The following is a 25,245-nucleotide window of genomic DNA, read 5'->3' as shown; positions in this document are numbered from 1 at the left end:
TCCCCACTGCCCGGTGGAGGGGAGAGTCACCGCGGGCAGCGAATGCCCTCCGCCTGCTCCGGGCAAAAGCGTGACCCTTCCCGTCGCGCCGCGCCTGCTCCTCACGTGCTCGCCCCTGCCTACGGAATGTCTCCCGCGCTAGCCTTTCCCTCCTGCGGTCCAACTACCCCTCCACCGTGCCAGTGCGCCAGGCTTTTCTGACCTCTACGCACAGCTCCGAGCGTTTGCTCCGGTCGGCCGTTCCCTCCTCACCCGCCTTCAGAAATTCTGTCCTTCCAGCCAGCTCTTCAAGGCTCAAGGACAGCTCCCCGTTCTGCCTGACTGCTGCGGCCCCCACCTGCTGCCCTTCTCTGACCTCTGCACACTGGCAGGCAACCGGCACTTTCAGAGACCGGCAGTCACCTACCTTGTTTGACACTACAGTTTCCAAAGCACTTTTAATAACAATCAGATCCACCTTGTATTGCTGTTTATTGCATGCTGAGGGCTTTCAGTGCATTGTCTTATTGAACTTTTAAAACAAAGTCCCTGAAGCAGGTGTTATTATTATCCTTTTTACAGATGAGCATAGTTGAAGCTTAGAGGAACCCATTCATTTCTTAATCCAGCAGTTATTAAAGCACTTACTTTGTGCCAGGCCCTGGGCTAGGCTCTGGAAAGACAGCCACGAACAAGACACACGCTCTTGAAGGAAGACACAAAACATAATGGAGTGGTGCCCAGCTGAACTCGGGCCCGCAGAGGTCCTCACAGAGGGACCCAGAAGGGGCCCGCCAGCTCTGCCACACATGTATCAATACAGAGTGGTGGGCTGCCTCCCTGTACCTCTGTTTCTCCATGTGGAAGTAGAGAACATCTGCTCCCTTTCCCTAACTTTCTGGGAAGAAGGCCAGGGAGGAAGAGCCCTCTCTCTCCCAAGGTCTTGGTTCTTTTGGACAGGTCCACTTGCCAGAAGACCAAGGGGGCTTATTTCTGCCAAAGCTGCAGGAGAGGCCTCAGGGCTGGGCACAGAGCCCTAGTGACCTCACTGCCAGAGCAGGTACAGGGGGAGGAGGGGGATGGGATAGTTTCTAACTCAAGGGCACAACCTTTAGACACAGGGCCTCCTCCTCTTTCAAACACTGAGTGGCTGGAGAGCCAGGGACCAGAGCTCTCTCCCTACATGGTCTTTATAAAGCAGTGCTGGAGAGCTGGGGCTGGGCTAACAGCTGCTGGCAGATAGATGTGGGTTCCAGTTCTGATTCCAGTGGGTACTAGCCGTGGCTGTGGGCAGCTCACTTAAACCACTCTGAGTCTCAGTTTCATCTCGAAAATGGAGGAAATGACAATATTTACCGTATAGAGGTGTTGGGAGATCAAATGAGATAATGCATTTAAAATGCTGTACAGTGGTTAAGAATCCGCCTGCCAATGCAGGGGACACAATGTTCAAGCCCTGGTCCAGGAAATTCCCACGTGCCGCGGGGCAGCTAAGCCTGTGCGCCACAACTGCTGAGCCTGCGCTCTAGAGCCTGCAAGCCACAACTACTGAGTCTGCATGCTACAACTATTGAAGCCCCTGCACCTAGAGCCTGTGCTCCGCAACAAGAGAAGCCACCGCAATGAGAAGCCTCACACCGCGACAAAGAGAGTAGCCCCTGCTCGCCGCAACTAGAGAAAGCCCGCGCGCAGCAATGAAGACCCAATGCAGCCAAAAATAAATACAATAAATAAATTAAAAAAAATTTTTTTAATGCTGGGCAAGGTAGATTGAATAAATATTTGCTTGCTGCTGCTGTTATTATCTCCACGGATAGTGCAGGGCTCCTAAGACCTGGTATCAGCTCTGCCCCTCACCTGCTGGGCCACCCAAGGCAGATTGCTTTGCTTCTCTAATCAGCTTTCTTATTTCTAAGACAGGATTAGAAACTGCTGTGGCTGTGAGGAAGTGGTATAGAGATCTTCAGGGCGGGCTGAGGGGGACGCTGCCAGAAAGTCCTTTTGCTTCCTCTCTTGGGCCCTGCCTAAGTTGAGCAGCATGGTGCTTTGAGGAACTCTAGACAACCCCCAGACCCACTATTCTCGCTGCCCTAACCCCATCTCCCCACCGCGCTCAGACCTGGCTCATCAAAGTTGACGCCTAGCCTCACCCTATCTCCTTTCCATGTGACTTTTATCCTTATCCCTTCTAGGTATTTGCAGCCTTTTCCTTATCCCTCTGATTACCTGCACCCTCCCTGCCCTTTTATGCTCACTACATTTGGGGAAAGAGGGGCAAGAGGAAGGAATGTGAGCCCTGTCCCTTTTCCTGCCCCCCTTTCTTGCCCTTGGTAGATCCAGATGTGGATTTAACATCTAGCAAGCAGCAAGACCAGTCCCTGCCAAGAGCAGTATCACCCCAGCCCTCACCCTATAGTGATGTCACTGTACTATGTTTCCACGGCAACCACAGGCTGGAAAGATAGAGGAGAGACGAGTAACCAGGAGAGAGCCAATGAGATGGGCTGGCAGCACCGGATGATCCGTGGGGCCATGGGGAGGCAGGGAGAGGGAGGCCTACTCAGCATCTTCAGCTGTTCCCTGGACCTCCCTGCCATCTGGACGCCTCCACTAGGGGATGTGCTGCTGGAGCAGGGGAGGTATGAGAGATAGAGGCCAAAGAAACTGAGCTTGGAGGTCCACTGACCCAGGGACTTGGAAACCTCCCTTTACCCCTTCAGGGGCTAAGTCTGTGGATGCTGACCCCCCTCACCCCACTCCCAATACCTGCAACTGGGAGTTTTTCTCTTTGGGTAGTTATGGGGGTGGGGCTCTCTGTCTCTGCCTGCCAGGGAATCAAGTCTTAGACAGCCCTTCTCGCCACACCCTCCCCCCTCCCTTGGTGCATGTTGTATTCAGAAGCAGTATCTTTGGAAAGAGGTCTGGTTCTAAATCCCAAGCCGGACTTCCCTGGTGGCCAGTGGTTAAGAATCCACCTTCCAATGCAGGGGACTCAGGTTCCATCCCTGGTTGGGGAACTAGGATCCCACATGCAGTGGGGCAACTAAGCCCATGCCCAGCAACTAGAGAGCCCGCACGCTCTGGAGCTCATGCGCCACAACTAGAGAGAAGTCCATGTGCCATGGTGAAGAGCCCGCGTGCCTCAACGAAGATCCCGTGTGCCGCAGCTGAGACCCGACACAGGCAAAAATCAATCAATCAATCAATCAATCAATCCCAAGCCTGCCACTTACTAGCTAGAGACCCAGAGCAAGTGCCTTCCCCCTTCTGAGTCTCCTTTCCTCCCAAATGGAGGTAGGCCATCTACTTCTCCGAGTTGTCATGAGGATTGAAAGAGATAACATATGGAAAGCCTAACACACACTAACACTCAATGAATGGTGACTCCCTTCTCCCTTCTGGGTCCCCTCCCCAGGGCAGTTGACCCAGGAGTGCCCAAGAATGAGCCAAGGCCCTTTGAGACCCTGAACCAATAGAAGAGGATCCAAATATATCTCCTCCTCACTGACGTCACTGAGTGCCTTCAGATGCTGCAGAGAAGTTTCCTCATCTCTCCCTTTCTCTTCAAATAAATTGAGCATTCCTATGCCCAGCACTGTGCTGGGCTCAGTGGAGACCCACTGAGAGAACAGGAGAGACACAGCCCTGCGCCCCCTGAGCTCACAGTGTGCGGGGATTGCAGCCACAGTGGGTGAAATGGAGTGTTCTTTCTGTCACTAGGAAATCGCTTCCTCGTTCCCCCAGAGTTCTAGATACTGTGGGTCTGAGAGAACAAATGATGGCAAAAGATAGAGGCTTACTCAACACCGGTTTGCTTCTGCGAAACGGCTGCCTGTGGCGGAATGCTCCCTGGAAGGAGAACAGTGGCTCTCCTTACAGGGAGGCGTGTGGTGTGGGGTGGGTGAGGGCAGTTCCTAGTGAAGGGCAGTCACCCCTCCTTCCCAGAAACCGGCTGTGCGCCCTGTTGCTGACGGAATCAAGCCCAAACTCTTTAGCCTTGTCTCATCTGTTTCGTTAGACCAATTTATTACTGAAATCCTGCTCCAGGAAGAGTGCCTGGCAGACAGTAGGCATGAATGAATGACTACTGAATATTGAAGGAGTGAATGAGCATATTGAATGTGCAAATGAATGAGTGAGTGAGTGAGCGAATCCATCTATACCTCCGCAGCTTTAGGGGCTCTGGAGTGAGACTCACTTGGGTTGCAGTCCTGCCCCCGTTACTTACCTCCTAGCTGTGTGACCTCAGGCAAATCATGATCTCTCTGGGTCTCCATTTCTCCATCGGAGAAAAACACAACACAGTCCCCACCCAGCCGACCTCCCAAGGACTCTGGGAAGATAAAGAAGCAGGGTGAGTTTGGGAATGCAGCACAAAGGTTAATTGTCTCTCTTCTCAGCCTACTTCCCTGGCTGCCCCTGACCCTCAGTGCAAGACCCACTCCCCTTTCACCACAGCCTCACGGCCCCGTGCTCTGGCCCCCACCTGCCTCTCCAAGCTCTCTACGCTGCAGCCACTCTGCCCTTTTTGTGCCTTGAAGGGGTGCCGTGTTTCTCGCTTGCTGTCTGCCTAGAATATTCTTCCTTCCCCGGCCCTACTCTTTTAATTAACTCCTGTTCACTTTTCAGCTTTCAAGCTTAGCTCTCCCTTCCAACAGGAAGCCCTGAATCTCCCTGTCGTAACACTTGTCCTGTTTTCATGGGGTCCATTAGTTTCAGAGTCTGTCTTCCTATTACACAAGAAACCCTGTGAGGGCTCCCCGCTGTGCCCACAGGGCCTGGTGCAGGGCTGGGCATGGATTTGTAGAGGCGACAAATAGTCTCTCTCAGCGAAGAAAGCCACTTGTCCTCATCAGTGTTCTCTCTGTTTGAAAAGTACCCTCCCCCGCCCCTGCCCTTGTCTACTGCTCTCAACTTTCTTCCTGCCAAAGTATCCCATCTCCTGTCCTCTTTCTCATTCCATCCCTGAGGGCCGTTTTCCGGTGTAGAGTGGGGACCCAAGTACTCTCAGGGGAGAATCGCCCTCTGGGCACGTAGGTGTAGCCTGAGTCTCTTTGGGGACAGGGCGGTTCCCAGGAAATAATCAGACCAGATCCCAGACTTGGGGCTGCCCCTGGCTCCTTCCCCAAACCACTCCTCTATCAAATGAAAAATTTGCCTCTGAAAAATTACAGATGATATTGGAATTAAGTAAGGTATAATTGGAAAGGTAAACCTGTGCTTACAAAACAGCACCTCATACCACCCTGAGTTCTGGGTCACGTTCATGTGCCTTGTGATCTGGCACCAGATGGTTCAATGATCACTCCCTCGAGTACACTTCATTCAGGACTAGCTTGCCTAAGACTCTGGAAAGTTTCAGGTAGCTCGGAGGCTCAATGAACCTTGTTGGTGTGGACACGTGACCGCTTGTGTCTCCTTAGGTGAGGAGAGCTGGCAAACCATGGCAGGGGGCCTGGCAGGGAGCTGGTGTTGGTCGGAAGCGTCTGGGGCCAGGCGTGTTCCAGGAAGGAGACACAGAGCCAAGGCTGTCAGCCTGGCTTGGGCTCTTTTAGGGGCCTGGGATCTTGGTGTTGGCTGGGTGTCAGTGGGGGGTAGCATCCCCAGGCTCTGTAGTAAACAGAGACACTAGATAGGAAAAGGAGAGAGTCATTTGCAGGAAGGACTGGGTTGGCTGGCGGACAGCCAGGACTGGAGTCCATGGTGAGAGATTTCCCCTTCTAGGCTTCAGTGGTGGCAAGACCAAGAATTAGAAGGCTGGGATCAGACAGAATCAGCAGGGTGTCGGATGAGCAAGGTTGTCTTCCCCGCAATGGGGTTGTCCAGTGCAGGGGTCAGATGAGCCCAGGGTGGCATCAGGAACCAAGGGCTGGCTCTTCATGTCACCTTCTCCATGTGATGAACCAGTGTATGAGCTGTCGGGGGCAGGGGGCTTGATATGGAAAGACCCCTGGCAGGCAGTTGAGAGAGATGATACCAGCTGTGTGAACTTGGCCAGTCCATCTCTGTTCCGGGGTTGTTGGAAGGGACAAACAAGATTGTGGGTGTTGAGAATCTTTGTAGGCTATAAAGTGTGGTGCAGAAGATGATTGCTAAGATCGATGCCGCCCTTACCAAGTGCCAAGTGCTGGACTTCACAGTTTTCTGTCTTTCAACTCTTATAATCCTAACAATAACCCGGTGATGCAGGTCCTACTGTCCCCGTCACCCGTTTACACGTGAGAGTGCAGACTCGGACCCGGGCAGACTGGCTCTAGAGTTTGTATGGCTTAAGCACTATTCTACATTACCTTTCCCCGTGACCATCTTCGCCCTGTCTTGTTCTGCGGCCTTGGGCCAGTCTCTTCCCTTCAGTGTCCCCAACTCCATGCTGGGGGTTGGGCCAGATGAGCTCTTTAATCCTTCAAGCTTTGGCAGTTGGTGGTTCTCGAAGGGAACTTCCAAGTGGGGAAGAGGGTGAGGTGGGGCGAGAGCGAGGAGAGGACAAATTTTTCCAGCATCTCTGCCCCAACCCAGCCCCTCCTTAGTGGGTAGATTGGCAGGCTCCCCTTTGCCCTACAATTATGGGGCCAAGGGAGCAGGTGATGCTTAGCACCAGCCTGAAATACCCACTGGTCACTGGGGGTCACTGAAATCTGAGTGCCAGGACACCCGACAACAGGCGGTCAGGGCCTAGAGGGTAGCAGGGCCACAGCCTGCTGGAGCCACACCTCTTCGTTCCTACCCACCCACCCTGGGCTCCCGTCTCCTCACTCAGGGTCAGTTTATCTGGGCACCAGGCCTGCTCTGGGCCCTGAGATAGGGCTATTTCTAGATGTTCTCCTTGTCTGCTTTGCCTGGGCCTTCAGCCAGCTCAGGTCACCCACATAGACCCCCCCCACACACACACACACGCGCGCGCGCACACACACACACACACACACACACACACACAGAGTGTCCTTTTCTCTCTCTCACTCACCGCCACTGACTTGGTGCCTGGCCCTGTGCAGGGTACTGACAACCAACAGATATCTCACATTTGACTCTTACTCTTTTGAGAGATGGGAGAAGTGGATGCATCTATAGATGATGACAATACAGAACAGCTATCACTGTCCCAGGGGGCTGTACACAGACCGTGGGAGACCAGAGGAGGGAGCTGCTCATTCTGCCAGGAGGGTCAGGGAAGGCTTCACATAGAAGATACCCTTTGGGCAGAGTCTTGAAGAACACATCAGAGTCTGCTGTGTGTGGGGAGAGGAATTGGGAAGGCAGAGGAAGAGGGGATAGTTAAGCAAAGATGAGATTTTCCTGCTGATTCATCTGGGAGGAGGGCAGAGGATAGAAGTGGCAAGTGATGAGATTGGGAGTATAGTTTAGGGCCAGACACGAAAAAGCCTTGTCCATCACGGAGGAGGTGGCCTTTCTTCTGAAGGAATGGGGAGCCACGGAAGGTTTGGGGCAGGGCAGCACCATGATGTGACTTGTATTAAGGGAAGAGTTTTCTGGCTCTCGTGGAGGCTGGACCGGAGACTGGTTAGGAGGCTGTGGCAGCTGTCCCAGTCTGCTCACCCACGCCTGCAGCCAGCAGGAAGGGGAAAAGGGGAGGTGACACACCTCTCCTAATGAAAGGCATGACCTGGCAGGTGCACACGTCTCCTCTCTCGGCCAGAAATTAGCCACACATCCACATGCAAGCGAGTCTGGGAAACATGGTCATTATTCTGGACTGCCTGTTGGTCTAGAAAAAGGAGAGAATGGATATCAGGGGACCAGAGGTCTCTGACACAGTGGTTAAAAGCCTCTCTCTGAAATCAGACTTCCTGAGTTCAAGTCCTGCCTTACCACTTACCAGCCGTGTGGGCAGGTTACGTGCCCTCTCTGTGCCTCATTCACCTCACCTGAGGGTACAATGAGCTAACACACCAAGTGTTAGAGTGGAGCCTGGTACATAGCGAGGCCCAGAACTGTCTTTGGCTTCTGAGAGTAGGGGTTGTTTTGGGGACACGTGCTGCCTGAGTCCCCTGGCAGAACTGAGGCACCCATGGGAGCTTATGTATGGCTAGGGCACCCAGGATTATTTAGCCCCTTCCCTTAAGCCCCATGGTTTAGCTGAGGCAGAGAATGCTGGGAGCAGGGCATGGGGGTCCTGGGAAAAGAAAGGTCAATTTTGGAGGGAATTCGAGAATACGTGGCCCAAGGAAAAATACCCCTGGACCCAGGAGCTTCGGAGGCAGCCCAGCCCGGAACCCCTTCCACTCTCAGGAGAGCAGATCTCCCAGGACCAGGAGGTGGTTAGTTTTGAGTCAGGGGCCCTTGAAGCAGGGCTCAAGGGATCAGACTCATAGCTGCTGTGTGACCCCAGGCCTCCAGCCATTATTGCCCCTCTCCTGACCTGGGTCTTCCCATTTGGAAGCAGGGGATCACTTATTCCTACCTTCCTGTCGTGTGACTGTGAAGATTAGAAGTCAGTCCTGGCTCTGGAATTGGTTGCACCTGCAAGGCTGAGCACCTGGAGGGATGGGTTGCTGCGGACGACAGTGCGCCCCCTCCTGGGAAGGCGGAGCATTGCAGTTCCGTCCTGCTCTGCCACCGACCTTCTCCCTCGTTTGGCCTGTGCTCCCTTTCCCAGGCTACTGGCTGTGAAACAGGGTGAGATAAGTGCTGATGTGGGAGGGAGAGGAGAAGAGCCTAGAAAGATTGCGGTGGGAGGGAGGAGTGGGGAGAAGATATAGCAACTGCAGGAAAAAGGTAGAGGGGTAAGATTGAGGGCTCGTGGGCAGGGACGAGAAGCTTAGCGTGAGTGGAGAGGTGTTTAGAGTTAGCTTAGGAGGGACCCGTTCTCCCCATATTCAGGCCCAGATGTGGAGCTTGCTGAGGGCAGGAACTGTGCCTCATTCATCCTTCTGTCCCCTTCCAGGACACCGCATAGGCCCCCACCAAAAACAGGTCAGCTATCAGAGCTCGTTGGTTGACTCATGCCCCACCCGAAGCCTTCGTGAAGCCCCCTTCCCTCCAACCAGACTCTGCTTCGGGGAAGATCTGAAAGGCAGCCCTGGGGGGAAAGAGGTGCCCTGGGAGACAGGAGACTGGGTCCCAGGCAAGGAGCGCTTGTTGCCTCGCTCTGTGACCTGGGACAAACCACATGCCCTCTGGGCCAGTCTCCCCATCTGAATAGCACGAGGGGGCACTGTGGTTTGAGAGCCATTGTACACCAGAGAATCCCGTCTTCACACGAATTCTTAGGCGGAAGTCCAGGAGAGGAAACAAGCAAAAGGGAGCTGCACTGCTGAAGCCAGGAAGGGGCCTGGAATCTACTTGTGTGCTCCAGGGGGCCAGCAAGGCCAGTGTGAAGAGTGCCAGGATGGACACTTGGATCTCTGGGCCTGGCAGGCCTGCCTGTTCTTTCTGCAGCCTGGGGGTGGGGGCGGGGTTGGTGGTGGGCAGATGGGTATCTAAGCAGCTTTGGCGAAGAGCAGGCAGAGCCCTCCCCCGGGTTGCCCTTCGATCACTGGGAACTGGCCCTGCCCACCCACAGTAGTTCCCTCTGGGGTCCCTGGGCTGGAGGGAGGGACCCCAGAGAGAGCCCTCAGATTCCAGGGCCTCTGGGTGCTTAACAGGGTTTGGAGTCCTGAGTAGGAGGATGAGGAGAGGGGAAATGAAGGGGAACCGCAAGATTTGGTGTCAGGAGGCTCCTGCCAGCAGGTTAAGTGGCCTGGAGCAGCCACTGCCCCTCTCTGGGTCCCAGTTTCCCTGTCTGTACAATGAGGGATGAATGCAGTGATATCTTCAAACCCTTTGTCACTTGTGACTGGAGGAAAGTTGGGGGTGGGGTTGGAGATTGTGCTGTCATGCTGAGTTTCCCAAGAGAGATGGAATCCTGCTTGGAATTCAGAGGCAGTGATGGTGGGCGTGGCATCGGAGGCATGGAGGGGGTGAGGTGGGCTGGCAGGAAGACTGACTCTGAGCCTGGGCTCTGCCACTAAGTTGGTGTGTGTGTTGTCCCCTCTCAGGGCCACGCTTTCCCCATCTGTCTAAGGGGACCAGGTGCTCCCAGATCCAGAATTCAGTGACTTTCTGGAGTCAGACTGGGACAGGGGTCTGGAGCAGGCCCAGGGCCAGGGTTCCATTTTGCAGAGCTGGGAGTGGCTGTCATCAGCCATGGGAACCTGAGAGTCAGGTAGGATGCAAGTGCCGAAAGGAACTTAGGGGTCATAACACCCAACAGAAGGGCAGCCAGTTGCCCAAGGTCCCAGAATGGGTTGGGGGCAGAGCCAGGCCCAGAACCAGGACTCCTGACTGCCCGTTTCCTCTTCTCCTCACAAGAAGCCCTGATTGTGAGGTACAGGAGCAATCCGGGAAGGGGGGGAGATTGACTCCTCCCTGATCCCTGGGGTCAGGGAGGACAGAGGTGACACATGTGGACATTGTGGCGCCCAGTGTTAAGCCCAGCTAGCATGGCTTCCTCTCCTCTCTCCCTGGGGCTGGTGATCTGGGAGGTTTCCATCGCCTTTCCTATTTTCCTGCAGGGTGAGGGGTGCAGTGGGGCATTGGGATTTTGCAGAGACAGAGGGGTCCTGACTAGGGGGGAGGTGAGGCTAGGCTGGGGGTTGCAGGGAGGAACTGAAGACAGAGGCTATTCCCCATGTCTGGGGTGGGGTCGGGTACTGCCTTGTAATTTCTGGAATTCCCGCAAAGACCAGCATTCTAGTCCCCAAGTCCAGAGGAAGAGACATCCCAGGCATGCACATGCTGGGACCTGGGACCTGGGACCCTTTGCTGCAGCGCTTGCACTTGTACAAACGTCTCCTGCAGCAACAAAATACAAAGAAACAAATAACAGTGTACATGCTTGCAGTTGGGGCAAATTATGAACAGCAAGGTACAAAAAGACCAAAAACTCAACAGCTACTTCTGAGGTGTCAGGAGCAAAAGCAGGGCGCTGTGCATGATCCCTGCACACAGCGCCACCAAGGGGGTGGGGAGACCACCCAAGCCCCACTCTGGTCTGACCCATGAACCCTCCCATACCCTCACCCCGCTTAAAGGACCAGCTCCTTCCCCCCCAACCCCACACCCCCCGCCCCCAGGGAGCGAGCAAGGGAACCTGTTACTTGTTTTCTCTCCCGCTTTTTTTAAAATTAATTAATTAATTAATTTTTGGCTGCATTGGGTGTTTGTTGTGGTGCGCGGGCTTCTCATTGCAGTGGCTTCTCTTGTTGCGGAGCATGGGCTCTAGGCGCATGGGCTTCAGTAGTTGTGGCTTGCAGGCTCTAGAGCGCAGGCTTCAGTAGTTGTGGCTCATTGGCTTAGTTGCTCCGCGGCATGTGGGATCTTCCCAGACCAGGGCTCAAACCTGTGTCCCCTGCGTTGGCAGGTGGATCCTTAACCACTACGCCACCAGGGATGTCCCTTTGCTCCCTCTTGCTGCAGCATGAGTCCCAATAAAGCCTTGCCTGAATTTCTCTTATCTCTGGCCTCTTATCAGTTTCTATTGGTGAAACAGTCCAGGAACCTGGGTCAGTAACACAACCGCATGTGACCTCACATACACACCCAGACACTTACTCACATATTCCCGCCCCTTGACTGGTGACATAATTGGTGGGGCCCAGTGCAAAGTGGGCCCCTTGTTTAAAAATTATTAAGAATTTCAAGGTGATGACAGCAAGCATTAAACCAAGAGTGAGGCCCTTGTGAGTGCAGGGAAACTGACCACACCCCTAGACCCACCACCACCGAGGCACACGCTCCCTTCCCTCCAGAAACACACAACTAACTACACCAGCCCCTGGGTTCCTGGAACCTCACACCCAGCCAGAGCCCCTCGCAGCTGGGCAGGTCCAGCTGCCCCTCATCTGGGGTGCGAGATCTCTCCCTCTTACTCAACAAAACTGCCCCCTTACACACACCACCCTGCCTGCTGGCTTGGGGGTGAATGATAGAGGAGAGGGCGATGCCAACTCCTCCACCCATTATGTGTGCCAGCCTGCAGGGACGCAGCTGACAGTGAAATGCCAATAATAATATACCTAACACTTGTTGAACATTTACCATGTGCTAGGCACTTCTAACACTTTATAAATATTAACTCATTTAATCCTCACAACTTTATGAGAGGTATTGTAAGTTATCGCCACTTTAGATAAGGAAACTGAGGCACAGAAAAGTTGAGTCACCTGTCAGATCACACAGCTAGTGAGGGAACTGGGATTTGAACCCAGGCTGTCTGCTCCAGAGAGCCTTCTCTGTCGGTTGTTGCCATGGTGCTGGACCAGGAATGTATCAGGCCCTGTGGACCCAGATCTCGCAGGGCCTCTTGTGAAATGAAGAAAAAAGGTGATTATGATGCAGCTTCACCTTGACTGGGACCCATGGGCAGCCCCGGGAGCCCCAGGATGGTCACCAGGCCGCAGAAACACAGAAGATTGTCTTTATTACAGTCTTAATATTTAGAAGATATATGAACTAAAGACATATTCATTTTTTATCTTTTCAGAAACAAAAATGTCATATATGTAATGAAGGCATTTTCACTGACAACTGTGTACATGGTTGGATCATGGACAGTCCACATGGTGGCCAGTTATCTAGAAGACTTTCTCACGAACTGGAATGAAGGGAAACCTGCCCTGCCAGCAAGTCCTGTTCATCCAACTGGCCTCCTTTAATATCATAGACCAGACTTCCCTGGTGGCGCAGTGGTTAAGAATCTGCCTGCCAATGCAGGGGACATGGGTTCGATCCCTGGTCCGGGATGATCCCACATGCCACGGAGCAACTAAGCCCGTGAGCCACAACTACTGAGCCTGCTCTCTAGAGCCCGCAAGCCACAACTACTGAAGCCCGCATGCCACACCTAGGAGCCTGTGTGCCACAACTACCGAAGCCCATGCACCTAGAGCCTGTGCTCCACAACAAGAGAAGACTCTGCAATGAGAAGCCCGCGCACCGCAATGAAGACCCAATGCAGCCATAAATAAATAAATAATTTTTTTTAAATGTTAAAAAAAAAAAATCTTAGACCTTCGGGAGAGTCTGCCCAGCGCATGCCCACCCTCCTTCTCTCAGAGTTGCCCCTCCCCACTCGATGTGATCCTTGAGGCCCGGTCTGAATCCTTGGTCCCGCTCCTCCACACCCCTGGCCATGACTGATTGGTCCAGGAATGTCTACCTGCTCCAAGCCGGCCAATCAGATCTTTTGTCTGGGGATGGTGGCTCTGCCTGTCAACCCACTGCGGCTGGTCTCTGACCTAAGAGCAGGTAAACTTGTTGACTGTAAACTAGCTGCCTTCACCTTCACTGCTGTTTGCACAAAAGAAAAGAAGAAGGAAGCTGTGTACAGGGGAAGGGACGAATGAAGTAGTGACGAAGGGATATGTGGGGGGATAGGGGAGCTGGCCCTCCCGCTGATGGCCACAATTGCCCTTCCTCCCCGGCATGCATCCCTAGGATAACTCCTGCTGTCATGTCAGTTAGCCTGAGAAATTGCTGTTCCTTGCAGTCCAATAACCTTATTTAAGTTTAAACTGGAAAACGGCAAAGAAAAGTACCACAAAGCCCCTGAATGTGTTGGTTTTATTGTCGTTGTTGAAAATGACAGATCCCAAAGCCACAGAGCTATCTGTGTCCTGGGAGTGTCCCCAATGGAAGCACGAGGTCATCTGTCTCTTTGTTTGGAAAATGCTTCCCACAGTGGAGAGGGCTTCCCCAAGACGAAATGACACCGAGTTCCCTTACCAAGTTTATGATTAATCTCTCTATCCGAAATTTTCTTCCCTTTCTTGTCCGCTCTGACCTCAATCCTGTGCTAACTGAACACTCATCAACCAGAGTCAGATGACTAAACTTGCTGCTGTCAGTAACATCATTAATGTACTAAAATTGCTGCTGTAAGATATCATCAATGTACAAATTCAGGTTGTTTCTCCAGAAACACCTGGCTTCTCCAGAAACATCTGGTTGTTAGCCAGATGAGCTAACAGACCCCCACCCCACGCACACCCCAGCCATGGACTACCTGGCCAGATAATCGTAACCCAGAGACATCCTGACTTCTGAAACTATAATTAATGAAGAGATGTCACAGCGCCGTCACTAGGCGATGATTAATCCCAGCCTCTTTGTTCTTGCCCTTTAAAAAAAACCCCGTAACTCAGAGACCAAGTTGGGGTGGATCTGAGGTTTATCTCCCACTCCCTTGCTTGACATCCTGCAATAAACCCTTACTTTGCTGCCAACTCCCGCTGTCGGAGTTTATCTTTCTGCACTGCTGGCACACGAGCCCTTTGCCTGGTTTCAGAAATGTGCTTTGCAAAGGACTTTATCAAACTTGGGCTGTCCAATGGTGTGCCAGCAAATATACACTATATGCATATGTACATATATGTTTATTATAAATTTTACTGATAAAGTGGATGTGTAGAACACAATTTACAAATAACTGCACAATGTAGGAACTCTTGATTGTAGATTCCACATAGTCAATTGATTCTCCAGAAGGCTTTTGTTAATTTTTGCTGAACTCTTGCATGTCTAGTCAACCTATGGCTGCAATTCAATCCAAATTTGAAATGGAGTTGCATTCCAGTCTGCTGTACTAACTCTTTTGCCCGTAAATTTATTGTCATTAAATCTGATATGTGATCTACTGTTACACTACTCACTCTCCCATAAATATGTTCATTAAACAGAAACCTCTTTCAGCTTCAGCACTTTAGTTTACACTGTTAATATTTCATCCATCACTTTCTTTAACCCAGAAAGTCAACAAAACAGCAAATCAAGGCCCGATTTGTGACTTTTGCCAATTCCCACCTTGGCCGACTTCAAGTTACCAACGTGATATCACAAAGCAGAGGTGGGAAGAGGTGTGTGGAAGCACATCATTCATTATTGCCAAAGTTCTCCTATTCAGTTACAATAGATGCAGATAACCTCGAGAGAATAGAGAATAGTAAAATGTAGTAAAATCAGTAGGAAGTCGTGAGTTTTGAGTATTATCTTTATTTTAATATTTCCTTTTTTAATTGAAGTATAGTTGATTTACAAAGTTGTGTTAATTTCTGCTGTACAGCAAAGTGATTCAGTTATACATATATATACATTCTTTTTCATATTCTTTTCCATGATGATTTATACCAGGATATTGAATATAGTTCCCTATGCTATCCAGTAGGACCTCGTTGTTTATCCATGATTTAATATCTCTTAATTGTAAATTTATACAATTTAATTTTTAATAATGACTGTTCAACAACCTGAAATTGCAAAATTCCCCAAACTGTAGCAACTGGCTCCTGAAAGCTGGTGTGAGCCAGCGCTGGCGCACTGCTGGATTTGTCTCCATCCAAACGCACCCTATGGGACATTGTCAACAGAAGAGGCCCCATGACTGGAGAGTCTGTGGTGAAGCTGTTTGCCGTGGGAAAGTTTGACCTGGTTTGTGCCTTGGAGCAGAGGAGGAAACTTGAAACAATGACTCTGTCAAATTCAAGGACACATCGACGCAGCCAGTTTGGCAGGGCCATTTTGATTCCTTCATATCAAAACATGAGATTTCTTTTTTTAATTACTAAGTGCTCAACAGACATCCTTGACCCTTGACCTCAGCCCCTCTCTGCCCCCCACTCTGTGTCTGAGACTCACCCCACTTATCACAGTCTGTAGATGCCTGTTTTCGACCCAGGCACCCAGAGGAGAAGCCCTTTTTGTTTGTGAGATTTTTCAGTCTCCATCACAACTTGCTTGTCCCTCTTTCCCAGGGAAAAGCGGAACTTTCACTAAGATCGCTGTCTTTGCGTAGCCAATGTGACAGGAAAATTTGTTTAATTTTAGAAGAATTCAGTACCTGTTTTACTCATTCTCACCTTTCGAAACCCTACTCACATGTCACCTCCCTTCTGATATTTCATTTTCCAGCATTGCTATGGCTATGACGTGTCCATAATCCAATTGTACTTGTTCAGACGAGAGTGTAAATGTTTGTTTACTAATCAGTGCCCTTGACTAGGCTGTGAATTTTTCCTCAAGGGCAAGGGTTGTGTCTGTCTTGTATGCTATTGTGCGGCCAGTGGCCAGTACAGGATCTGGCACTGAGGATTTTCTCACTAAATATGTCAAGTTAAAACACCTGAATAGGGCTTCCCTGGTGGCGCAGTGGTTGAGAGTCCGCCTGCTGATGCAGGGGACACGGGTTCGTGCCCCGGTCCGGGAAGATCCCACATGCCGCGGAGCGGCTGGGCCCGTGAGCCATGGGCACTGAGCCTGCGCGTCCGGAGCCTGTGCTCCGCAACGGGAGAGGCCACAACAGTGAGAGGCCCGCGTACTGCAAAAAAAAAAAACAAAAAAACACCTGAATATATATTCAATGCTATGGGGCCTCCTATAAGCCCCTACAAGCTGGGAGGTCACACTGTGGTTTGGGGGTCATTCTGGTAGGTCCCCCTTTGGGGTCTGGCTGCAACATGCAGGGCCCTCTCAGGGCCCATGATGTCTCTGCTCTCACCACTGTCTCCATCCTTTCTCCTGTTCCAGCCTGGGGAGGGCTTTAGTCTGCTTAACAGTTTCTCTTGCATGGGAAGCAGGAGAGTAGGAAAAGGGCAAAATATTAGGAGAAAACAAACAGATCAGTACATATTTCTGGAGTGGCTTTTATGTACCAAGCACTGTTCTAGGCCCTGGGGTTGCAGCTATGAGCAAGCAGACAGTTTCTTCTCTCAAGGGGAGCTGGGGTGGGCAGACAGTGATGGTCACAATGGCTACCCTTTATGGAGCCTTACTATGTGCCTGTGTCATCTCATTTACTCCTTCCAACAACATAATGACATGTGTTACTATTATCCCCATTTTATAGGTGAGGAAATAGAGGCAGAGAGGTTCAGTAACTTGCACCAGCTAGTAGATAATAGGGGTAGGATTCTGAGCCAGGCAGTCTGAAAATTAAAGAAGGTCATGGGGTAGAGAAGGGCTGGCCGTGCATCCAGCTGGGGAGGACACTTCTAGCGTTCCTGAGTGAGGAGGTGGTGTTTGAGCTGAGGGCCGCCTGATGATAAGAGGCAGACATGCCTGGATCTGGGGATTGAACATTCCAGGCAGAGAGAAGTGCAAAGGCTCTGATGTGAGAATGAACTTGACTTATCAAGGGCTGGAAGGAAAGCCACTGTGGCTGGGAGGTCAGGAGTAAAGAAGAGAAAGTAGCAGGGGGTGAGGGGCGAAGTAGACGGACCCAGATTGGCAACATTAAACTCCGTGGAGCAGGGAGGTTGCAGACATCTGGGCTGCTTCCCTTGCGCTGGGCAGGGCCAAGCCCTATGCCCATAAGCTCCAAGAGGTCATTATCTCCTGCCCCTGGAGGCAGCTGGGGCACCCATGCCTGGGGCCTATTCTAACCTCTCTTTGGTCCTGGGACCCTGAGGACTATCCAGCTGCCAAGGGGAAGGGGGCCAAGGGTGGGCTGGGGTGGAGGCCCTGGGGCCCAGGGAAGACATTTGCAGGAGGCAGGAGGTGCTGACCCCTGGGTCAGAGACCTGAGGTCTGTCCCAATGGTGGCAAAGGCATTTTGATTGGAGTCATTAAGATCACTCAGCCTTGATGGCCTGGACTTGAGCCAAGCTGTCCTCATTGGCTCCCCTTGACTTCCTGGACTGACCTCTCCCACCACCCAATGACACGGGAGACCCCTCTGGGGGCACTAACCGACACCCCCTCTTCTGGATTCCAGGGCTTTCTCCCTGCCCCCAGTCAGGGAAAGAGCTCCTTTTGGAGACCAGCCATTGCCTCTGCCCCCCACACGCACTTTCCCCCGCATCCTGGGGGTTCAGCTGAGGCCAGTGCAACCACATTTCCCAGGGCCTCCTGGTCCTTCCTGCCCACGGGGAATTTTCACCCATGTTCCCTCTACTGGGAATGTTCTTTCAACTTCTGTTTACACTGAAAATTCCTCCTACCTTATTCCTCAAGGTATAACAGGTGAATTTCTTCCTCCCTTCCTTCCTTCCTGTGTTCCTTTCCTCCCTCCCTCCTTCCTTCCTTCCTTTCTCTTTTCCTCCCTCCCTCCCTCCCTTCCTTCCCATCATTCATTCATTTTATTTTTTTTAATAAATTTATTTTTATTTATTTATTTTTGGCTGCGATGGATCTTCGTTGCTGCACGCGGGCTTTCTCTAGCTGCGGCGAGTGGGGGCTACTCTTCATTGTGGTGCGCGGGCTTCTCACTGCGGCGGTTTCTCTTGTTGCGGAGCATGGGCTCTAGGTGCACGGGCTTCAGTAGTTGCAGCACACAGGCTCAGTAGTTGTGGCTCGTGGGCTTAGTTGCTCTGCGACATGTGGGATCTTCCCGGACGAGGGATCGAACCCGTGTCCCCTGCATTAGCAGGCAGATTCTCAACCGCTGCACCACCAGGGAAGCCCTCATTCATTCATTTTATTCATACATTTTAGGCATTCATTTATTCAACTTCCACCAGGCACTGGGGGCACAGAGGGGGTAGGACAGATTCTGAGGTCAAGGAGTGTATTAACCTGTGTGAGAGGCAGAAGGTAAACAAGCAGGACAGGTTACATACATAATGGACGGGTCCCAGTGCAGAATAAAAATGTGAGACCCGTTGTTAAAAAATCATTAAGAATTTCAAAACGGTGACAGCAGAGCATTAAACCAATCAAAGGGTGCTTCCTAACTAGGGAGCCCTTCTGCAGAGTTCGTGTCCCCAGGAAGCTGGTCCCGTGAACAAACGATTCCATCAGACATGTGGTGGCGAGCCTGGGAGTCATCCAGGGGGAGGGGATGTCCACAAATTGCCAAAAGCGGAAGGAGAGAGATGGAAGGACTCTTTTTGGAAACTGCATGTTGTCTGGACATGAAAAGGGGCCAGAGGAGCAGGCAGGGTCCGATGTAAGGGAGTGGGTCTTTATTCTGTGGGCAGTGCAGAGCCACCTGAAGTTCTAAACAAGGGTGTGATCAGATTCTTCTTCTGAAAAGATTATTCTGGGACCAAATAAGAAATACAAATAAAAATATATGAAAAATATAAATAATAATACATATAAATGATACAAAAAATAAATGTGAAAAAATTTCCACTTCACTAGTAATCAAACAAATTGAAAGTAATGTTTTTAACTTTTTTTTTTTGCCACGCTGTGTATCTTGCGGGATCTTAGTTCCCCGACCGGGGATCAAACCCGTGCCCCCTGCAGTGGGAGTGCAGAGTCTTAACCACTGGACCACCAGGGAAGTCCCAAAAGTAATTTTTTTTTATTATCAAAAAGTGTTGTTTACAATATCAAAACTTTGGAAATGACTTTAACCCACATAGATCAGGCTGGTGCTCTTGTCCTCACAGCTCCCGAGAGGTCTTGGGGTTCTCCGGGGCACATGATTGACATGGGAGACATTCCAAGGGGGTCGGCTTTATTTGATGATAAGTAATTTCAAACCTAATTTTTGTGTTCAAACAAACATGACAATCACACCACATGGCCACAATAAAAAATGTAGACAATGACAAGTGTTGACAAGGATGTGAAGCAGTTGGAACCCTCACCCATCGCTGATGGGAATGGAAAAGGGTGCAGCAACTTTGGAAGGCAGTTTGGCAGTTTTCAAAATGCTAAACAGAGTTACCATATAACCCAGCAATTCAACTCCCAGGTATGTACTCAAGAGAAATAAAAACATATGTCCACACAAAAACTTGTTTATCAATGTTCATAGCAGCATTATTCGTAATAGCCCCAAAGTGGAAGCAATATAAATGTCTGTCAGCTGATGAACAAATAGAATCTTTTAAAAATGCTTTATTCGTATAATGTAATGTTATTTGGCAATAAAAGAGAATGAAGTGCTGATACATGCTATGATACGGATGAACCTTAAAAACATTATGTTAAGTGAAAGAAGACTGTTACAAAAGGCCACATAATTCCGTTATTTGAAATGTCCAGAACAGATAAATTTATAGAGACAGAAATTAGATCAGTAGTTGTCAGGGGCTGTGGGGAGAGAGGAATGGGAAGTGACTGCTTAACGGGTACAATATTTCTTTTTGGGGTGCTGAAAATGTTCTGGAATTAGATAGTGGTGGTGATCACACAACCTTGTGATTGTTCTAAAACCCAGTGAAATGTACACTTTAAAACAAATGGATTTTATGGTATGTGGAATATATTTCAATAAAGCTGTTTTTTTTTTTTTTTTGAGAAGAAATCATGAAAACAGTCGAGCAAAGAATTAGGGTGACCAGCTGTCCCAGTTTGCCCAAGACTAAAATCAGAAAAGTCCCAGGCAAAACAGGGTAAGTTGGTCACTCTGCATAGAATGCAAACTTTACATTTATTTGAATGATCAAATGTGAGAATTTAAAGAAATTTCCTGGTTATATGAGAGGTAAAGCAGGGGGAAAGCTTAAGGAGCAATGACCTAAATGTCCAACAACAGGAGGTAGTTAAATTCATTCATTCATTCATTCATTCCCCACTAGAATGTAAGCTCCACAGGGGCGAGGGTTTTTGTCTGTTTTATTCACTGCTGTACTCTGAGGGCCTAGGACTCTGCCTGGCACACAGTCCATGAATGTTTGGTGAGGAGAGCTGTATGCTAGGTGCCAGTGGTGCATTAGTTCCTCCTGTCCTAGGGCTTAAACTGCCTCGTGGCTAGTTTAATAAGCAGACAAACAAGACACTAGTGAACAGATGAGGGAATAAGATAATTTCAGATAGTGATATATGTCATGAAGAGAATAAAGTGATCAAGTGGATCATTTTAGGCTGAGTGGTCCCAGGAGCCTTGCTAAGAAGGTGACTTCTGAGGAGGGGGACACCCACTGACAAGCCACTCTCAATGGTGTTAAGAAAACATCTTTTTTTCCAACAATGAATCAACTTCTTATTTCACTGACCGATACTTCTGATTCTCTATCTGATGCCGCATTTAAAATCTTCAGAGTCCCCCAAAACAGCATTCAGTCTTCTTATATCCAGAGACAGGGGCCCAGAGGCAAAAAAGCTCAGGCCCCAGGCTGTTTTCAGGTGGGACAATGGCAGACATTCCTATGCAAGCCTGTGTCAGTCTTTAACTGAAATGCCATTAAGCTCTCCATCCTGAAACTTTTTTCTATGACGTCTGTGGCAGAAATACACTCATCTCTCATATACATAACTCCATGGGGGTGTGGGGTGGGCATTACACAGGTGCCAGCCAAACTTCTTATTCAGCCAGAAACTGGACTTCTTCAGTTTAATAGCAAGGAGATGAGCAAAACTGTGGTGAGTGTGCTGGCTCTTCCTCAAGGTGAGCTGGGCTGGATGTGAACAGAAGCACATGATAAAGGTGAATTAAGCTCTATAAAAAAATTAAGTTGCTCCTATCTCTATGAGCAGTCTATGAGCTGCTTCCAAGAAACCAGGATGCCCACATCCCATATACCTCATCCAGACAAGGCCAATTCCTCACGCACAGCTACATGGGAAGCATAAAAACCTTTTGTTGGACTTCCCTGGTGGTCCAGTGGTTGAGACGCCTCACTTCCAATGCAGGGGTCGTGGGTTTGACCCCTGGACGGGGAACTAAGATCCCACATGCTGCAGGGCATGGCCAAATAACCCCCCAAAACAAAACAAAACAAAATCTCTCAAATAACGTCTTGCTTTAAAAAAAATCTTCTGTACAGCTGAACCAGTTTGCAAGGCAGAAATAGAGACACAGATGTAGAGAACAAATGTATGGACACCAAGGGGGGAAAACGGGGGTGGGGTGGGGTGGAGTGGTGGTGGTAGTGGTGGTGGGATGAACTGGGAGACTGGGATTGACATATATGCACTAATATGCATAAAATAGAGAACTAATAAGAATCTGCTGCATTAAAAAAATAAAATTCAAAAAAAAAGGAAAAAACCTTTTTCTTTAAAAGAAAAAAATCTTTTATTAACATTGTGGGGTGGGGATTGGGTCTAGGGAAAGATGTGGGATGGCTTTTTTATTCCCCCTGCCAGCAACAGCTATGTATCTACACACACACTCAGACACACATACATATCCACGTTCAAGGAAGTTTTTCTTCCCTGACTACAGGACCCCAGAATCCAGCCTGCCCCAGGCTGAGAGACAGTGCCTATTAACTGCACAGGTCTGACGTATCAACGTACTGTATAAGGCTCCTGTGTTGTCTCACAAACTGAGAGCGCAGGGGCAAAGGGAGTGGATACTCACGGGGGGTTTGCTTTTTGTCTGAAATCCAACCTACTTGGCAACACTCTTAGGACCAGGCTCTGGGAGAGGTTCTGTGGGCACGATATGGTGGGTGACCTGACGGTCCCAGCCCACTGGGGTAAGAAGGGAGTGGTTTCGCAGGGACAGAGTAGTATCTCTCACAGTCTTTGTGGGCTCAGCTTCCACACTCCTCGGCAATGCCTGAGTCCAGCACAGCAAGTGAGCCGTCTTCACTGACAGAGGCCAGGAAGGGAGCGCTGTGTGGGGAGAACACCAGCCCAGTGACACACTGGGAGTGCACAGCTGAGCTGAGGGCATAGCTTGCACTCTTTGTGCCCACAAGGGAGACAGTCCATTCTCATCACCGAAGACAGACTTTACTCCGCTGAAGATGCCAAGGCTGGGAGGTAGGAAGGTAGTCAGAGGCACTACAGCCCATCTGTGATGCTGGCTTGGGGCAGTAGATATCCCACAGTGAAATTCTACTGTCCTCAGTGCATGAAAGAAACATGGAGTCCTTGTGTAGAGAGGCAGCAACACAGGCGACCTGCCCAGAGTGAGCTCGGTATGAATTCAGAATCATCTACTGAGCAAGGTCCCAAACCTTGATGCAGAAGTCTTTGCTACCACCAACCGCTTGTGCGCCAGAGCTTGGGACACTGCAGACACGATGTCATCGTGCTCATACTTGCAGAACTTGCTGTCAATGAGCGTCTCATTCTCATCCAGCTCCCACAATTCAACAGCACCTGAATTGGAAGCCATTAGGATACCTCTGTCCCCTACCCAAGTGAGGTCAGCCACTCCAACCTCCGTCTGGACTCCAGCGGAGCAGAAATCTTCCTTGCGGACAGCACAATGGTCCCTAAAAAGCCAGAGGGAGCCAGCCCAGCAGAGGCCACTCAAGCTGGAAACCGTTAGCAGGAATGCCCCGATACCACACCGCCTCCAACTGATGCCCCATACAGGTGGGCGCATTTGGGGGATGGTTCCACTCCCCGCTGCCAGGGGCACAAGTTGAGTGTGGGGTTTCCTTCCAAATCTCCATGGTTCCAACTCCAACCTGGCCCCAAACTGGACGCCCGCCAGAGATTCAGCTCTGCCAACCCCCACGTGGTCCCTCCTCAGGAAAACATCTTAATGGCCAGGAAAATGTTCATGGTGAAGTGGTACCCTTATGTTCATAGCAGCACTATTCACAGTAGCCAAGACATGGAAACAACCTAAATGTCCATCAACAGATGAATGAATAAAGAAGATGTGGTACATCTATACAATGGAATACTACTCAGCCATAAAAAGTATGAAATAATGCCATTTGCAGCAACATGGATTCAACTAGAGATTATCATACTAAGCAAAGGAGGTCAGAAAGAGAAAGACAAATACCATATGTTATCACTTATATGTGGAATCTAAAATATGGCACAAATGAACCTATCTATGAAACAGAAACAGACTCACAGACATAGAGGACAGACTTGTGGTTGCCAAGGGGGAGGGGGGTGGGGGAGGGATGGAGTGGGAGTTTGGGACTAGCAGATGCAAACTATTATATATAGAATAGATACACAACAAGGTCCTACTGTACAGCACAGGGAACTATATTCAATATCCTTTGATAAACTATAATGGAAAAGAATATGAAAAAGAATGTATATATATGTATAACTGAAGCACTGCTGTACAGCAGAAATTAACACAACATTGTAAATCCACTATAATTCAATAAAATAAATTTTTAAAAAAGAATAAGATATATTAAAGCACATTGAAGATGGGAAGTCACGGGTGATTTCTTTTTACTTTTTTAAAGCATTCTTGTATTTCCCCAATGCCCTGCCTGACGCAAAAATCTGGGGGATTGGATCCTGGGGTGAACCAGACAAATGAAGTCCCTGCTCTCATGGAACAAGTATATTTTATAACTGGGAGAAACAAAACCCAGAATAAAGGAGTAACGTTATTTTTTTAAAAGATTGAAGAAATTGCACTGGTAGGTGTGCCAAAGAGCCAGCTGGAATCTGGAGTCCAGGTTAGGAGTTGGATGCAGCAGCTGTGCAGCCCGGGGTGAGAGCGGAGCTTGCTGGGGAAGGAACAGAAAGTCAGGGAGCATCTCTCAACAGTCATCCATTGTGTGCATGGGTGTAAGTCCTTTCCCTTCTCTCAGCCTCAGTTTCCCCATCTGTTAAATAAGAGGAGACACTAGAGGTGTTTCTTGTTTTTAAAAGATTTATTTATTTATTTATGGCTCCGTTGGGTCTTCATTGCTGCACGCGGGCTTTCTTTTTAGTTGCGATGAGCAGGGGCTACACTTCATTGGGGGTGCGCAGGCTTCTCATTGCTGTGGCTTCTCTTGTTGCGGAGCTCTAGGCGTGCGGGCTTCTGTAGTTTCGGCAAGCAGTCTCAGTAGTTGTGGCATGTGGGCTCAGTAGTTGTGGCTCGTGGGCTCTAGAGCACGGGCTCAGTAGTTGTGGCGCACGGGCTTAGTTGCTATGCGGCATGTGGGATCTTCCTGGACCAGGGCTCAAACCCCTGTCCCCTGCATTGAAAGGCAGACTCTTAACCACTGCACCACCAGGGAAGTCCCTCCTTCCCTTTTAAGACTGAATAATACTCCACTGTACATATATATATACGTTAGGTAGTTGTGAGTTTCCTTCAGCTCCAACATTGCAGGATTCTCAATTCCAAGTGGCTGTCCACCCTGGGGCTGATTGCTGCCTGGTGAGTTGGGGACCCTGGCTTCAAGCTGACTTTCCCTCCTGCTTGTGTCACCAGGCAGCCAGGGGAGGGCCCCGGGGGATGAAAGGCTTTGGCTAAATACCTGCCGCCTTCTCTCTGGAGCTTCAGGAGCCAGGTCAGGGCCTGGTGCAGGGCAGGGGAGGGGAGTTAATGATGGGCTGTCAGAGGCTTTGTCATCCAGATGAAACTGACCCTGCTCCCGGGCCCCTGCTTCCAGACCGGCCTGATTACAGGGAGCCCTATTCTTCCCCTTCTCGGGGCCAGGCCTGGCCTCGAAGCAGCCTCTGCACGCCCAGCTGCTCTGGAGCAGCTGCAGAGATAGGCCCGCT

At 50.2% G+C, this 25,245-nt stretch overlaps 1 pseudogene across 1 annotated transcript; it reads right to left on the bottom strand.

Moving 5' to 3' along the window:
- Positions 1 to 22,201: 22,201 nt before the first annotated feature.
- LOC309833611 (methylosome protein WDR77-like) lies at positions 22,202 to 23,219 on the bottom strand (annotated as a pseudogene). The gene has a single exon. The product of its transcript is annotated as a methylosome protein WDR77-like (transcript).
- Between the last annotated feature and the right edge of the window lie 2,026 nt (positions 23,220 to 25,245).

This window comes from Grampus griseus, assembly GCF_964374135.1.
Source record: "Grampus griseus genome assembly, chromosome: 1".
In the NCBI taxonomy this organism is placed as follows: Eukaryota; Metazoa; Chordata; class Mammalia; order Artiodactyla; family Delphinidae; genus Grampus; species Grampus griseus.
Note: the sequence above shows the minus strand (reverse complement) of the source record. Positions and strands in the feature narration are given on the sequence as shown.